This window comes from Anoplopoma fimbria, chromosome 3, assembly GCF_027596085.1.
Source record: "Anoplopoma fimbria isolate UVic2021 breed Golden Eagle Sablefish chromosome 3, Afim_UVic_2022, whole genome shotgun sequence".
NCBI classification, from domain to species: Eukaryota; Metazoa; Chordata; class Actinopteri; order Perciformes; family Anoplopomatidae; genus Anoplopoma; species Anoplopoma fimbria.
This window is the reverse complement of record NC_072451.1, coordinates 13244623-13261724: the sequence shown is the minus strand read 5'-3', so window position 1 is coordinate 13261724 and position 17102 is coordinate 13244623.

Here is a 17102-nt window from a genome sequence, read left to right as displayed (position 1 = left end):
TTGTTGTGCTATCAGATGCTAAACGGATGAGGAGACAAGTCTGGGCCAAATGCTCTGTTAGACGTAAATAAACTCAAAGCAATGATTTGCAAATCCTGTAGCACCTATTTTTAACTGAATAGAGTACAGAAACAATGTTGAGCTAATGCTCAGACTGATAAACATATATTTTTTTGTCATTTACGTTTTACACAGCAACTCAACTGTTTGGGAATTTAGGTTATAGTATTATTAAAAGTAATAGTCATGATTAACTACCAGTGTGAAGAGTTATCAGCAGTTGTATTGAGGGAAAGAAGGTTTTAACCAGTGTGCAAAAATAATAACACACTTTCAACAGACGTTTTTTAAAAACTTTTAACATAAACTATCTTTTATCATTGCAGGTGTTAAATCTGACGACCCGTTGTCTCCTCACACACCAGCCACCAAGAAGAGGATAAAGAGAAAAATACTTCGACATTTTCACAATTTTTTTTTAACCAAACAAGTAATAAATAATAATAATAATAATAATCGACAATGATATCAGTTAGATTTGATTCAGTCGGAGCCTTGGAATATTAAATCATCCATCTTTGCTCAGTACATCTGAGCCTTTCTTACCCGAAGGTGTGCAGAAGCTACAGGTTATGCCCACTTATTTTAAAAATTCAGTAATGTAAAATGATGGTTTATCTTATCAGTATTGGTTATGAGAAGCAGGTAATTATCAGCTATACAATATCATATAGTATCTGCTGAAAATATGCATGGATATATTTCAGAAGGTATGCGTCCTGTGTTGAATAAACCTCTTCATACATATACGTTTTTCTGTTATCACTCTTTTGTAAAACTGTCTCCTGCATACAGTCGTTGCATTTACAGCTTATAATGTGTGGCGTCAAGCTTTAAACAACTATTGTGAATGTACCGTCTTTTACAGATTCCTGATTTACGCTCAGGTCCATCGTCATTATGCAGGACAGTCTCCCCACAGTAACAGGCCTTGCCTTCAGATGAATTGGTTTTATCATATGATGATAAAATAATGGTCTTAAACACTGTTGTACGCTTTCCTACTGGCGACAGTAAGGTGAGGTTTTATCCACAAGATAGTATAGTATAAAGTGACAATCCATAAATATCATATCATTGACCTGAACCTTGTAACTGAACAGTAATTGGCAAAAAATTAACACACCTTTTTGGTGTTCATCCTGTGGTACTCAACAATACATTATGTTATAACATATTTGTTATCTTAATGAGTGCTGTATATACTGTCAACCTGTTTGAGTTTTGAAACTCTAAGCAATATGTATTGATATTTGTCAATATGAAAGTAAATTGTGTAGAGGAACTATGGACATAAAGTATGATGTTAGCTTTGGGAAAACATCAGAGTCTCATTTAGAAAAAAATGTCCATTGTGTTAAAAAGCCCAGCTCTTTCTCTACGTTGCTACCTCCTTTATCTAATGACAAATACACATATATAGTCAAAATGAACCCTCAATAGACAAAAACGAACCACATGAACAAAATTTAAAATACAGCTGTTATTTATAAAAACACAGCAACAATGAATACTATACAAACAATATAAAAATCAAAAATCTTCCTTAAACAGCTAATCAGTTTTACATGAAAATGACCTGAAATTGCAAATACTGCTTTTTGGAGCCGGTTTTTTAAGGATATCATGTGAACTACGTATTATTTCACATTATCCAATTTCAGTAAATATCTTGCAGAAATGTGTTTTGGGAGCTTTAAAGTGATAAATAGCAGCTTTTGGCAGTATGTATTAGTAGTAGTAGTTATAGTAGTAGTAGTATTAGTATTAGTTGTAGTAGTATTATTATGATTATTATTATTTGTAGTAGAATACACAGTTGTAATAGTAGTAATATTAGGATTAGTAGTGGTAGTAGTATCAGTAGCAGCAGTAGTATAAGTGGTTTAGTAGAAGAAACAGTCTAATCATTAATATATAGTAGAAAATGCATTGTGGTACTAGTATTAGTAGTAGAAGTTGTAGTAGTATTAGTAGAAGAAGAAGTTGTAGTAGTAATAGTAGTATTAGTAGAAAAGGAAGTTGTAGTAGTCGTATTATTAGTATTAGTAGAAGTTATAGTATTAGTAGTAATAGTAGTAGTAGAAAATAATTTGTTATATTAGTAGTAGTAGTAGTCAGTAATATTAGCAGAATAATAAGTTATAGTAGTAGTATTAGTATTAGTTGTAGTAGTAGTAGAATACAAAATTGTATTAGTATTAGTAGTAGTAAAATAATAAGTTGTAGTGGTAGTAGTATCATTAGCAGCAGCAGTATCAGTGGTTTAGTAGAAGAAACAGTCTAATCATTAATATATAGCAGAAAAAGAAGTTGTAGTAGTCATAGTAGAAGTAGTAGTAGGAGAAGAACTACTAATAGTAGTAGTAGTAGTAGTAGTAATAGTAGAATAAGAAGTTGTAGTAGTAGTGGAAGAAGAAGTTGTTATATTAGCAGTAGTAGCAGTAGTATTAGTAATAGTATTAGTATTAGTATTAGTAGTAGAAAAGGAAGTTGTTGTAGTAGTAGTATTAGTGGTAGTAATAGGAGTATTAGTAGAAGAAAAAGTTGTAGTAGTAGTAGTATTAATAGTAACAGTTCTAGTAGTAATAGTCGTAATATTAGTAATAGTAGAAGTAGAAGAATAATAAGTTATAGTAGTAGTAGTAGAATACAAAGTTGTAATAGTAGTATTATTATTAGTAGTAGTAATAGTAGTATTAGTAGTAGAAGAAGTTGAAGTAGTATTATTGGTAGTAAAAGTAGTAGAATAAAAAGTTGTAATAGTATGAGTAGTATTTGTAGTAGTAGTATTAGTAGAAGTTGTAATATTATTATTATTAGTAGTAGTAATATTAGTATTAGTAGCAGAATAATAAGTTATAGTTGTAGTAGTAGTAATAGTAGTAAAATAATAAGTTTTAGTAGTAGTAGTAGTAATATTTGTAGTAGTAGTAATAGTAGTAGTAGAAGAAGTTCAAATAGAAGTATTAGTAGTAATAGTAGTATTTGTAGTAAAAGTACTAGTAGTAGTGGTAGTAGAAGTTGTAGTAGTAATAGTAGTAGTAGTAGTAGTAGTAGAAGAAGTTCAAGTATAACTATTAGTAGTAGTAGTAATAGTAGTATTAGTAGCAGAATAATAAGTTATAGTATTAGTATTAGTTGTAGTAGTAGAATACAAATTTCTAGTAGTAGTAGTAGTAGTAGTAGTCGTCATAGTAGAAGTAGTATTGGAGAAGTTCAAGTAGAAATATTAGTAGTAGTAGTAATAGTAGTATTAGTAGTAGGAGAAGAAGGTGTAGTACTAGTACTAGTATTAGTAGTATTAGTAGAATAAGAAGTTGTTATATTAGTATTAGTAGTAGTAGCTGTAGTATTAGTAGGAGAATAATACGTTGTAGTAGAAGTAGCAGTAATAGTAGTAGTAGTAGTAGTAGTAGTAGTAGTAGTAGAAGAAGTTTTAGTATTAGTAATAGTAGTAGTAGTAGTAATAGTAGTAGAAAAGGAAGTTGTAGTAGTAGTATTAGTGGTAGTAATAGGAATATTAGTAGAAGAAAAAGTTGTTGTAGTAGTAGTAGTAGTATTAGTATTAGTAGTTCTAGTATTAGTAATAGTAATATTAGTAATAGTAGAAGTAGACGAATAATAAGTTATAGTAGTAGTAGAAAATAAGTTGTTATATTAGTATTAGTAATAGTAGTATTAGGAGCAGAATAATGAGTTATAGTAGAAGTATTAGTATTAGTTGTAGTAGTAGTAGTAGTAGTAGAATACAAAGTTGTAATAGTAGTATTATTATTATTAGTAGTAATATTAGTATTAGTAGTATTATTATTATTATTATTAGTAGTAGTAGTAGTAGTAATAGTAGAAGAAGTTGTAATATTATTAGTAGTAGTAGTAATATTAGTATTAGTCGCAGAATAATAAGTTATAGTATTAGTATTAGTTGTAGTAGAATACACATTTCTAATAGTAGTACTAATAGTAGTAAAATAATTTGTGTATGTGTGTGTGTGTGTGTGTGTGTGTGTGTGTGTGTCATTGTCTCTGTGTGTGTCAAACTGCACTAATTAGCTTTTAAGTAGTATTAAAAGAAGTTGCAGTAGTGGAAGAAGTTGTTATATGAGTATTAGTAGTAGTAGCAGTAGTAATAGTAGTATTAGTAGTACAAGAAGTTGTAGTAGTAGCAGTAGTAATAGTAGTAGAGGCAGAAGTTTTAGTAATAGTAGTAGTAGTAATGGTAATTGTAACGGGTGGTGTGTGGACCCAAGTGCAGTACGACCAGGAGACAGAGTAATGTTCAGGAGCTTTATTCAAAGGCCGCAGAGTCCGGATCTTCAGTAGGGTGGGTGGAGGGGGTCTGAAGGAAGGGTTCCTCGGACCCGGACGACGAGGCCTCACTGTCTGACTCGGGAGCCTCTTGAATGTCTCTGGCAGGGGTCTTTCTCCTGGAGGGCTGGTCCAGGTGCTGTAGATGGAAAGCAACAATGAGTCGAGGATCACAGATGTGACGAGCTGGAACCCACGACCTCTCCTCAGGACCGTATCCCTCCCAGTCCACCAGGTATTGGATACCCCGACCCCAGCGACGAGAGCGAAGCAGGCGATGGACGGTGTAGACAGGTCCTCCTTCGACGAGGCGAGGAGGTGGTGGAGGAGGAGCCGCCGGCATCAAGGGGCTCTCCCTGACTGGTTTCACCCTGGAGACGTGGAACGTGGGATGGATGCGCATGGACCTGGGGAGCTTGAGCCTTACTGCCGCTGGGTTGATGACTTTCTCGACCTCGAAGGGACCGATGAACCTTGGCCCCAGCTTCTTGGATTCTTCCCGCAGTGGTAGGTCCCGGGTCGACAGCCACACCTTATGCCCCACTTGGTAGACGGGGGCTGGAGTGCGGTGTCGGTTGGCAGCATTCGAGTAGCGGTCGGCGGACCAAAGCAGGGCTGTTCGGGCTTTTGTCCAGGTCTGACGGCAGCGGCGGATGAAGGTCTGGACTGAGGGGCATGAAACCTTCTCCAGTGCGGGGAACAGAGGAGGTTGGAAGCCATAGGCGCACTGAAAAGGAGACAGGCTGGTGGCGGAGCTGGTCAGGGTGTTGTGCGCCTACTCCACCCACATCAGCTGGTGGGACCAGGAGGCAGGATTCCGGGAGACCAGACATCGGAGGGCGGTCTCCATCTCCTGGTTCTTCTTTTTATCCTAGGCGTCAGTAGATATACTAAATCAGAACAGAGTCTGCAGACACTGAAATATAGCCTTGACCACCCTGTCCTGTTTTGTTCTTTATATTCAGAGGGTGAAGCCTTTCTCTTTCAATTCAATTCAATTCAGTTTATTTTGTATAGCCCAGAATCACAAATTACAAATTTGCCTCAGAGGGCTTTACAATCTGTACACATGCGACATCCTCTGTCCTTCCCTCACATCGGCACTGGAAAAACTCCCGCTCACTTTGGACTCATCTCGGGACATCGATAGATAGATAGTATTCATTTCCACAACAGGATTCAAAATATCAGTAGAAAAACCATGCTATATGCTGGTTACCAAAAATAAAATAGGTAGTGGACAGGCATCAACACTGTACAGTAAGCCAATGGATAGAGCAAGAGTATTGCAAATTTCTTGGTTTATGGTTTGAAGAAAAATAAACATGGAAACCTGTTGAAGGAGAAAAAAAATCTAAATAAAAGCATAAACCTGAAAATGAGTATCAAGGCCCCCTTTTATTTGGGAGCAGTCAAAATCACACCCATTAGTGCATTGCTCGTGGAATCCAGGGAACTGCCCTTACATCTGAGGAAAACTAAGTTAGCACTATCATATTGGATAATAATTCAGTGTGGATTTAAAGAAGATTTGCATTGACTGTCCTGTACAATTGTACTGAATATTATCTGGTAAAGCTTTGGATGGGATATTAACAAGAAAGTGAAACATTTCAAATTCAATATCATACAACATAGTCCAGCAGTTATTAGTAGCAACATTCCTCCATGACCCAAGGGAAATCTGCAGGTAATAGAAAAGAGAAGAGAATGGACTGAGCGGAATTTTAACATTGGATAGTTCAAGATTATCAAAAGAAAAGCTATTGTAATTATCTAAATATTTTTTACAGATGGATCAAAACACTCAGATAATAATCATGTAGAAGTGGGCATATACACTCCAGAATTCAACAAAGGAATTCTTAAAAGAATTTTATGAAATATATATATATTTAAGACATTTGTTTTGGGAGGTCAGCATGATGACAGACTGTGGTCTCTGCTGTTGTTGTACAGTCTGATGGCAGTGGGCACAAATGAGCGCTCCGTCCTGCTCTTTGGTAGAATCAGCCGATGGCTGAAAGAGCTGCCCAGCTGCCACAGTTCCTCATGGAGAGGGTGAGAGGGATTGTCCAGGATGGTTCTGAGTTTGGCCTTCATCCTCCTCTCACCCACTGACTCCAGACTGTCCAGCTCCAGACCCACCACAGAGCTGGCTTTCCTCACCAGCTTATTTAGTTTGTTGGCATCTCCCGTCCTGATGCCACCACCCCAGCACACCACAGCGAAGAAGATTAAGGTTAAAAGGGCTTTAAATTGTTGAATGGAACAGGTTTAATATCAAGAATATAAATTCTTTATTACTTAAAATATATATATATTATATTGTTGTGTTTAAATGTCAAATGTTATAATGCCATGATGTTACACACTCCGGTATATTAGGTGGCAGCAAACTTAAATAATGGTTTGCAGTCCTCCAATAAATTAAAAAAGGAAGAAGAAGAAGTAGCCAGCGGAGAGAAGAAGAGAAGGGCTGCCGTCCTCCTCTCCTCCTTTCCTCCTCTCCTCCTCTCCTTTGGGAGTGATTCAGAGACACTTGGCGCTGAACAAACAAATAAATCAAAATAAGCTGTTGCTCGTGCTAGGTAGTTTGATGAAGAAGGAGATGGTATTTGGGAAAAGACTAGGTGGAAAAACAGGAAAAGGTGAAATTAAACTACTTCTTCTCAGGAATCAAAAGGAGGGAGAGAATAGCGGGGAACAGCAAAGATAAAGAGAATGGACAGCGTCAGCAAAGGAGAAGAATTTAAATTGATCTTTAATTTGGAGGAAGGGAGTGCAGGATTTAGTTCATTAATCCTATTCGGCTCACTTGGGCAGTGAGGCAAGAGCTGGGTGAAATTTTAAATGCTAAATGTGGAACAGGCAAGTGGAAAAAAATGTTCCAGGGAGCAATGTCAAGGCTGGTATCCAAGGGGTGATATATGGGGTTTTGCTTGATTTCTCAATGGAGGAACTGGTCTGGAGAATTGATGGTGCGAAGGTTGCTGAGGCTACTCAAAAAATAGTTTTTGGGGATGGAGCAAAGCGTGACTCAACAGTTTCAGGAAGAGACCCCCCCAGAGCGAGTGTTCTTAGAGTGCTTGTCATTTAAAGTTCATCCACATAAGAGGCCACTGTTGAGCAGGCACGTGCAGAGGGGGGGGCGGAGGGGGCTTGAGCACCTGCCCCTTTGCCCCTTGATGCCCAAAGTGCCCTTTTGTCAGTGTGTGTTTTTTGTGTGTGTGTGTGAGAAAGTCCGTCTCTGTGGCCCAAAATAATAATAAATAAAACAAAATAATTAATAATAATAATAATTTAGATCTACCTTGGTCGGTCACATGATCCACAACGTGCCCTCACGCTGCCCTCACTGCCCTGACGTGCCCAGACGTGCCCTGCTCGCTAAGCTGCTGGAGACGGCCACTACTAGGCCGTTTCTCAATATGTGAACTTCTCTGTACTTGTGTCCTCGTGAACTTGTGAAACGTCATCAAGCGCGGCCCAAGTACTGTTCCAATACACAAGTTCGCATCAAGCCAAGTACGGTCCAGATACCCGGAAGTGTCCTCGCTCCGCCCATTATACCGAGGATGCATCGGAGTAGACTTGTGTGGACTTTGGACAGCCAAGTATCCCAGAATGCATTTCACCAGCAAACAAGAGCCGACAGCGGCGGAGACGGCTCACAACTGTCAGTTATAATTGTCTAAATACTGCTGCTGTTGTGTAACGGAATTTAGTTTTAACATTTTTTTAAGCGAGAATGTAGTTGTTAAGACTTAAAATATGCGGTCAATTTATCAAGATAGAGCCTGTTTGAAAAAAGCGCCGACGTTTGTCGGAGATGAGAGGACCAGAGAGGAGACCGGGCGGTGGTGCTCATGCAGCCCGCTGACAGCAGCCTGATCTCGGCATGGCCTCTCCAGATGTGCCGCTGGCTCCGGTGTCTCTGTGGTTGTGGTTGCAGATGTAACACAAAACATATACATATTAATATTTTCTAAATGAAAACGAAAAAAGGCAGGGTTGTGTTTTATATCATATTTCGTTTTATTGTCAATATATTTATTTGTATTCTTATTTTTTATTTTATTCTATTTTTATTTTATTGTATAATATGTGTATTTATTATCTGTTTCTGTGTAGTTGAGCTGCTGCAACACCCGAATTTCCCCCATGGGGATCAATAAAGGAATATAATAATAATAATAATAATATATGACTGAAGATAACTGGAGTAGGCGGGACCGACGAGCTGAGTTGGTGACGTCGTGACGTTGGTGACGTCATCAAGTTCGCTGCTGTTCCAATTGCAAAATGACCGTACTGCGTACTCCCGTCCCCGGAGTTTGTACTCCCGAGTCGAACTATCCAAGTATGAACTTGCAAGTTTGCAAGTCCATACTTGACCGTACTTGGTATTGAGAAACGGCCCTAGTCTCGTTAAACCGAAGAAGACCCGAGGGAGTGAACAACTGGTCCGGTGAGTAGGTTCTGCAGCGGTATTCGTTTGTGCACGGTGTATTCTTGCAAGATGACTGACAAAGTGAAGTGAGCAATGAGCATCCTCTGTATCATCCAAATCTGCACACAGACCTCTCACAAATTATAGCCGCTAGTTAACCACACACAGCCTGCTGTGGGGAAAAAGTACATCAAACTTTTTTTGTTGTTGTTTCTGTATGTTTCTCTTGTCATGGGCAAAGTGCATTAGAGAGATATCATGTGTTATTTTACTGTCAAGCTGTTTTTCCCTATGTTTCTAGAGGCAATGAGGCATAGACTATGTTATTTCACTAAAACTATGCAATATGCATATTCACACAATTTTGGACTATTAGCCTACAGTATAAATACAACAATAATAGAAGAATTTGAGTTTTGATTTTCTCAACCTCTCATTTAAACATCAGTACTTGTTTATTTATAACATTTACACACAAATTAAATATAATAGCTATACATACAAATTATATAACTTTTAGAACCTTGTTGTCTTGCGCAAAGTCGATAGTCAAATTGAATAAAAAGAATAAAAAAATATTTGTATTTTTTTACTTTATTAGTAGCACTAGGAATAATAAAGGGCAGATTATGAATGGATTAGCCTAAATTTGTGGCTATACAGTACAATTTTTGAAAAGGTATGAAATGTCACTGTGTTTGTGTGTGTGTTTTATGTGCATCAGATTGTAGTTTAACGATCATATTTCATTCTGCAGAGATGCCTCGTAAGGAGAGGAGGTTAAAACAAAAACAAAAGGAGCTGCGTGAGGCTGCGAAAGGCAGTGGATCACTCACCAGTTGGATGACAAAGAGCACAAAAGGTAAGAATAACACATGCACCAGTTATTTACATTGCAGAGGTATTCAGTTTGAGAAAACAACAGTAACAAACACAATTTCAATGTTGTTGTTCTGTTACATTATCTATCATTATGTATGGTGGGTTAATTATTGATTATTGATTGATTTATATTATTATTGATTAATGGTTAGGTGTAAGAGGTGTTAATTAGACTAATCCAAGAGCAAATTGTGCCTTGTTCCCAGATGGACAGGGAGTGAGTGATGAAAGGTCAGATGAGGAGATGGAAGGAGAGAAAGAGGAGGAGATGGAAGGAGAGAAAGAGGAGATAGAAGGAGAGAAAGAGGAGATGGAAGGAGAGAAGGAGGAGGAGATGGAAGGAGAGAAAGAGGAAGACACTGTGCCTCAGAGAAATGAGAGTTTCCTGGGAACAGAAACCCAGGAGGAGACAGAGGCTGGAGGAAAGGTGTCAGAGGTTATTGAGGAGCCCACACAGAATGTTGAGGTAGAGGGAGCAGCTAGCCAGGAGGAGACTGAAACCAGAGGGAGGCAAACATTGTCACACCTACTTGGACTTACCCACCCAAATGATCCTGCCCATGTCCTACAATTAAACATCAAATGTGATGAGGCCTTCATTCAGTTTTGCAACAGTACTGGACCCTGTCAACCAGCGCTCTCATCCTTTCCAAAAAATGAAGAGGGGCGATCATTTCAAAAGAAATGGTATCAGAACAACGCATGGCTAGAGTACTCCCCAAGTCTTGACGCCATGTTTTGTTTCAGCTGCCGTCTTTTTTTGAGTGAGGAAAAATACACAGGCCGCAAAACATGGAAATCAGAAGGAGTTAATCGGTGGAGAAAGGCTCTGGAGAGAATTAAAGAGCACAGTGCCTCAGAATCACACATGTGTGGTATGGTGAGGTGGAACAACTTAAAAAAGGATCACTGGAGGCAGCTTTCGAAATGAGTGACCGTGCATCACAAGCTGCTAAAGACAGGGAAAGAGAAAAAAACAGAGAAATCTTGTCCCGCTTACTAGCCACCACTCTTTACCTGGCAAGACAGGGCATGCCTTTTAGAGGGGACGATGAGACCCTGTCAAGCCAAAATCGAGGTAATTTCCTAGAGTTGGTGGAGCTGTTTAGCAAATATGACAGTGTAATTAAATTACACCTGGAAGCCATAAAAGAGAAGCAGGGACCTGGTAAAAGACCTCTTGTCTCACTCCTCTCCAACAGAAGTCAGAATGATATGATCAAAGCTTTGGCCATATCAGTCAAATGAGTAATCCAAAAAGAAATCCAAGAGAGCAAAACCTTTTCAATTCTCATGGATGAAACCACAGATGCTGCACACACTGAACAGGTTTCTTTTGTTATCAGGTATGTGCATAACATGCAAATCAAGGAGCGCTTTCTTCAGGTGTGTAACGTTCATACCACAAGTGGAGATGCTCTTGAAAAGGTAGTGATAGCTCTACTGGAAGAAAATGATCTGAAGTTGGAAAACATCCGGGGTCAAGGGTATGATGGTGCTGCAAACATGAGCGGACGCTTTAAGGGACTTCAGTCAAGAATTCTAAAAAGAAATCCAAAGGCCTTGTATGTACACTGTCAGGCACATTGCCTTAATCTGGTGTTAGTTGAAAGTGCAAAGTCTAACATCTGTTTTGTCAGCTTTTTCAACTTAGTTGAAAAACTTTATGCTTTTGTGGCCAACTCATCCAAACGACACTCTGCATTTACTGAAATGCAGAAGACGATGTACCCTGATCAGCGTCCACTGGAGCTGCAGAAGCTGTCAGACACGCGGTGGGCCTGCAGAGAAACTGCCCTTCGCACTCTAAGGAAGGTCCTCCCAGCTGTCATGCAGTTTCTTGAGGAAATGACACAACAAGACCCACCAGACTCTTCAGCAGGTGATGCAATGATTCTTCTCAAGAGCATCAACTTTGAATTCTTACTGTGTCTGGAGATCACCTGTCCAATCTTCCAGGTGACTGCAATGGCCTCTGATGCTTTGCAGCAGAAAGATATAGACCTGGCTGCAGCATACAAAGTTGTTGATGGAGTTTTTCAGAGGCTGGCCCACAGCAGAACAGAGGAGGAGTTTGAGAACATGTATAAACACGCTACAGAGAAGGCTGCATCAGTGGGCCTGGACCCCCCAACTGAGATTCCTGGTCAAGCTAGGAGGAGGAAAATGCCAGCAAAGTTCAAGGTCATTGCCACAACAGCTACTGCTGACCACACATTCCCTACTTTGCAAGACTACTACCGTGTTAAAGTGTATTACATTTTTGTGGACACAATGACACAAGAGCTTCAGAGACGCTTTAAAGCAGAAGATAACTCCACATGGGAAATCCTGAATGCCCTCCACTGCCTGACAGTCCCAGAGAACTGGAAAACAGCACAAATTCCAACAGAGGCACTGCAAGCTGTGAAGAAACTCTGCCAGTTCTACAACATTGAAGAAGAAGACAAATTGCAGACAGAACTTAAGGTCTTCCATACTTCATACTCATGCCCCTCACCCATCAGTGTGACATCTATTCTTTCAGTGGTCAAAGAAAACAATGCACATCTGGTTTTCCCTAACTTGACTGAGCTGCTGAAGACATATGGCACCCTTCCGGTTTCTACAGCAACTGTTGAACGTTCTTTCTCAAAACTGAAGCTGGTGAAAACAAAACTTCGCACCCTTTGCACAGAGGAGAGGTTGTCAGAGCTTCTTTTACTGGCAATTGAAAAGGATATTCCAATCAACCTCAGTGAAGTCATTGACATTTTTCAGAGCATGGGCAACAGGAAGTTGCTGTTATAACTGCAACAAAGAAAAATGCCACTGTGAAAACTCAGAGACACAGACAGACCAGACAGACACTGACAAACAGACACAGGCACAGACAGACACAGACAGACACTGACAAACAGATACAGACAGACAGACACAGACAGACAGATACAGACACTGACAGAGACACAGACACAGACAGACAGACAGACAGACAAACAAACAGACAAACACAGAGAGACAGGTTCAGACACAGACAGACAGACACACCCACCCCTTCTCTATTATCTTTCTCCCATTATTAATGTTCCCCTTTCAGTTACAGTTAGCTATACAATATGAATATGTGTCTGTTAATAAATACAGTACTGAGGTTAGAAAACAAAAATAAAGCTGTGAAATTAAAATAAAGTGTCAGAATTGATTCATTTTTGTCCTCTAATTTGATTAAAACTGAAAAGGAAGGACTCCAGGAAGAGTAGCCACAGTTAAACAGTCCAGTGTCTAATGGTGATCTAAATTCAACCTAATACATTATCTTCATATGTCCTAAATTAGTGCACAGCTTGAATTATGGGCTTTGAATGAGTAACTTGTTCTGTTTAGTTCAAGCAGTCAGCCTTGGCTGCAGCCTCTCTCAGCAAGTAGTCTCCTCCAAACTATCAGCAGTATGGCAGGTAAGTCACAGTGAGCCATTTTCAATGTTAGTTATCTTTGCAACTTGTTATGATCACATAACAGCCACTATCTCTCCCATGCTCTTTCTAGTGTCTACACTATGAGATCAATACAGCCCACCTCCAGCAATATCAGCAGCAGCAGCCTCCTCACCAACCCCCCCAACAGAAGCTGTTCAATGTACCCATGAGGTAAAACAGAGACTAATTTTGCTTTGCACTGACCTCTAACAAATATATGAGTATGTACAATGATATGGTATATGTTGTGATTCCATGTTACATTCTTTATGAATATGGGTTGCTACAATTCAACCGGTTGTATAGCAAGGTATGCTTCTGTATCGTGTTTCAAATGCGTGCTCCATGTGCCCCTTTTTTAACTTTGAGCACCTGCCCCTCCAAAGGTCTCTGCACGGCCCTGCTGTTGAGGTGTTATACATGCCAGATATGTGGCCATATTGCAGCTGCCTGCCAAGGTATCAGAAGATGCGATAAATGTGGGGGTAAACATGACATTTCTGAGTGAAAGGAAACGGTGCTTAAGTGTGGTACTTGTGGTGGAGTTCATATTGCTGGAAGTCATCCATGTGAGCTATATAAGCAGGCTCTAAGGGTGCAGCAGTATAAGGAGATAAAGAAACGGGTATCGTATGCTTAAACAAGTTGCAAAACATGGTGAGACAGTTGAAATGAGGAGCAGGGAAGTGGAGAGCCACCCTGCTGAGAAGATTTTTGTGATTGAAGATTTGGAGCTGTCTAACCTCCACAGCTACATGTTCTCAAAAGACAGAAGGGAATGTTATATCGGATAATTGGAAGGTGGTGATGATATTTAGTATTAATGTTTTATATCCAGGAGTGCCAGGAGTTTGTTTGCAAATGGAAAAGAGTTTAAAAGATTTGTGGATGCTTTTAAAGAAAAAACTTAATATATACATAAAGTATACACAAGAGACAGGAGACATGGCTGAAATCAAATCTTTAATTTCCATAAAGCGGACTGGGATAAGTTCAGAAATCAACTGTCAGCAGATTGGGGAGATGTTTTAAGTAAGGGTGATAGAGATATAGAAGATTGGAAAAAGTCCTTCTGTTGTGTAGGAAGAGCAGCATAAAAGTCTATTCAAATTAAGGACAGCAGGAAATTGTTACGCTTTTGAAACCTGGTAAATAAACTGATATTCCTGGATCATACAGTATATTACCCTCACAGCAGTTATATGAAATATAATGGAATGAATGGTTTCTGACCGGCTTGTGCATAGACTAGAACAGAGGGAGTGCATTTCTCCATTCAAAAGTGGGTTTAGACTAGGTCAAGCAACAATGGATGGGTCCTGGTGATAGATAGAAACATTTAAAAAGCTCTAGTTCCAGCTCTAGAGGGATTGGTTGCTAAATTGTTTGATGCAGGGGTTCAGGGCAGGATGTTGATTTGGATTTAAGATTATTTGAGATCCCGCTCAATGCATGTAAGAGTGGGAGAAAGTGTTTCTGATTCTGTAGGACTAGAAAATGGGTTCCCGCAGGGCAGTGTTATCCAACCTATCTTGTTTAATATAATGGTTAATGATATGTTGATATAGTAGGAGATGGCTTTGGTATATCTCTTTTTGCTGATGATAGAGCAATATAGCAATATGGAAGAGAGTGCGCAATGTTGGATACCTGCTGAAGCAGCTACAGAGAGCCTTGGATAAATTGCAGGCTTGAGCTGATAAGTTGGGTTTCAGGTTATCAGTGTAAAAGAACAAATACATGATTTTCGGCAGAAAGAAGAAAAAAGATTGTCAGGGGCTTAAGATATATAGAGAATCCCTTGAAAGAGAAAAGGTATTTAAATCCTAGCTCTTTGGCTAGATGAAAAATTGACATATAGAGTACATGTTGAGAAAATGGTGTGAGAAGGTCATAAGTATTATGGCGCTTTTCTAGCCTTCCGACCACTCAAAGCTCTTTAACACCACATGTCATCATTCACCCATTCATACCCATTCACACCCATGCACACCCATTCATACAATGATGACAGGGGCTACCATGCAAGGTGCCACCTGCCCATCGAGGTCTAATCTAATCATTCATACCCATTAATATACCACTGGCACAGCCTGTGGGAGCAATTTGGGTTTAGGTGTCTTGCCCAAGGACACATTAACATGGACTAGCAGAGCCGGGGATCGAATCGGAGATCAAAGGATGACCCTGCTCTATCACTGACAAATAGGAATCCAATGCTAGTGATTTATAAGGCCATGATAAGAACAGCCAAATCTACTTGAGCTATATTGGTTGTTGTTCAGACCAGGGCTCTGAGGTTGTGTACTGGGGCGTTCTGGACAACACCAATCCCGCTGCTGGTGGAAAAAGGGGAAGGCTCTACTGAGGCTGCGACGTGCAAAATTAGCACTTAGCTATTGGGCTTAATTAAAAGCATTTGGAACAGGTGTTCTATCAATCTCTCTGCTCACAGAATGCTGGGAGTTTGAAAAGGGTGGTAGAATTAGATGCAGCTATTTAAATTATGTTTAAAAATAAGCAGAGGATAAGGCAGTTTAGGCTAGTTTAGGAAGGGACAATGTAGATATCCAGGTACCATTTGGCAGGACGCAGTGCCGCAGCATAATCAGTGAGAGATTGAGGCAACAATGGCAGCGAGAGTGGGACGCAGACAGCAGAGGAAATAATTTATTCAACATCCAGCACACTGTGAAACCTAATAACAGAGTGAACATGCCTCGGAAGGACGAGATTAAATTTACAAGGCTACAACTGGGACATTGTGGACTAGCAAGTGGGTTTGTGTTACTGGGGAAACACAGGGATGGAAATTGTGAACACTGTGAAGTCCTGGAGTCTGTAAAACATGTTATGCTCCACTGCCAGCTCTATGCTGAGGAAAGGATGTTTTTTTTCATTCAGTTAAGCAAACTGGGAATAAAATAATTCTCCCTTAGAACACTGCTTAGCGATGGGATATCTCAAAAAGAGAGAGCTAGGGAAGTAATACACTTCCTCTAGACCAGGGGTCTTCAAGGTTTTTCAGGCCAAGGACCCCCAAACTGATGAGAGATGGAGCAGGGACCCCCTACTATATATATTGAATAAAATTGTGTTTCATATTAAACTGGGCCTAGTGCCATGTATAAACATACCTTGTTATTGTGCATTAAATACTAAGCTATTCAAATAATACACATGTTCATATATTCATGTTTTTATTTTAAACATGTGCAAGGTACAGTGAGTAGGGTGGCGTGCCACTGCCATTTGGAGGTGGGTGGCTGTGGGGGCGGCTGTGGCACATGAGGTAGAGCGCTTGTCCCGTAACCACAAGGTTGGTGGTTCAAACCCCTCTACTGGCAACATGCCGAGGTGTCCTTGAGCAAGACACCTAACCCCAAGTTGCTCCCCGGGCGCTTCATTGCAGCCCACTGCTCCTCCCGGATGGGTTAAATGCAGAGAAATAATTTCCCTGTTATGGGACTAATAAAGGCTTAATTTTTATTATTATTATTATTTATAAACACACCTGGTCAACTGATACCAATATCTTGCAAAAATGATTGCACAAGGATTCGTGGGTGAAGTAAATGTCGTTGATTTTTAATTTTTTAATTTCTATTTTTTATTTTTTTTACAACGGTATCTTCTTTTCAAATAATATTGCAGCGTGTGTCCTTGTGTCTGGGATCTTAGTCAGCTGGGGACTGAATTGGCTCTCGGCCAATCACGGGGAACCTGACAGCGCCAGCATGTGACATGCGGCCTCGTGATTGGCTCAGCAGCGATAGGGGCGGGGCCTCCTCTTTGTATCCAGGCCAGGATGGACAGGTCCAGGCTAGTCTTTGAGTGAACCGGGGAGGCTGGAGAGAGCTCCTGTGTGTCGCTGAATGTGTGCATTTCTGACTGAAAGAGAACATATTCTGCCTCCATTTTATCCATTCCTACAATAT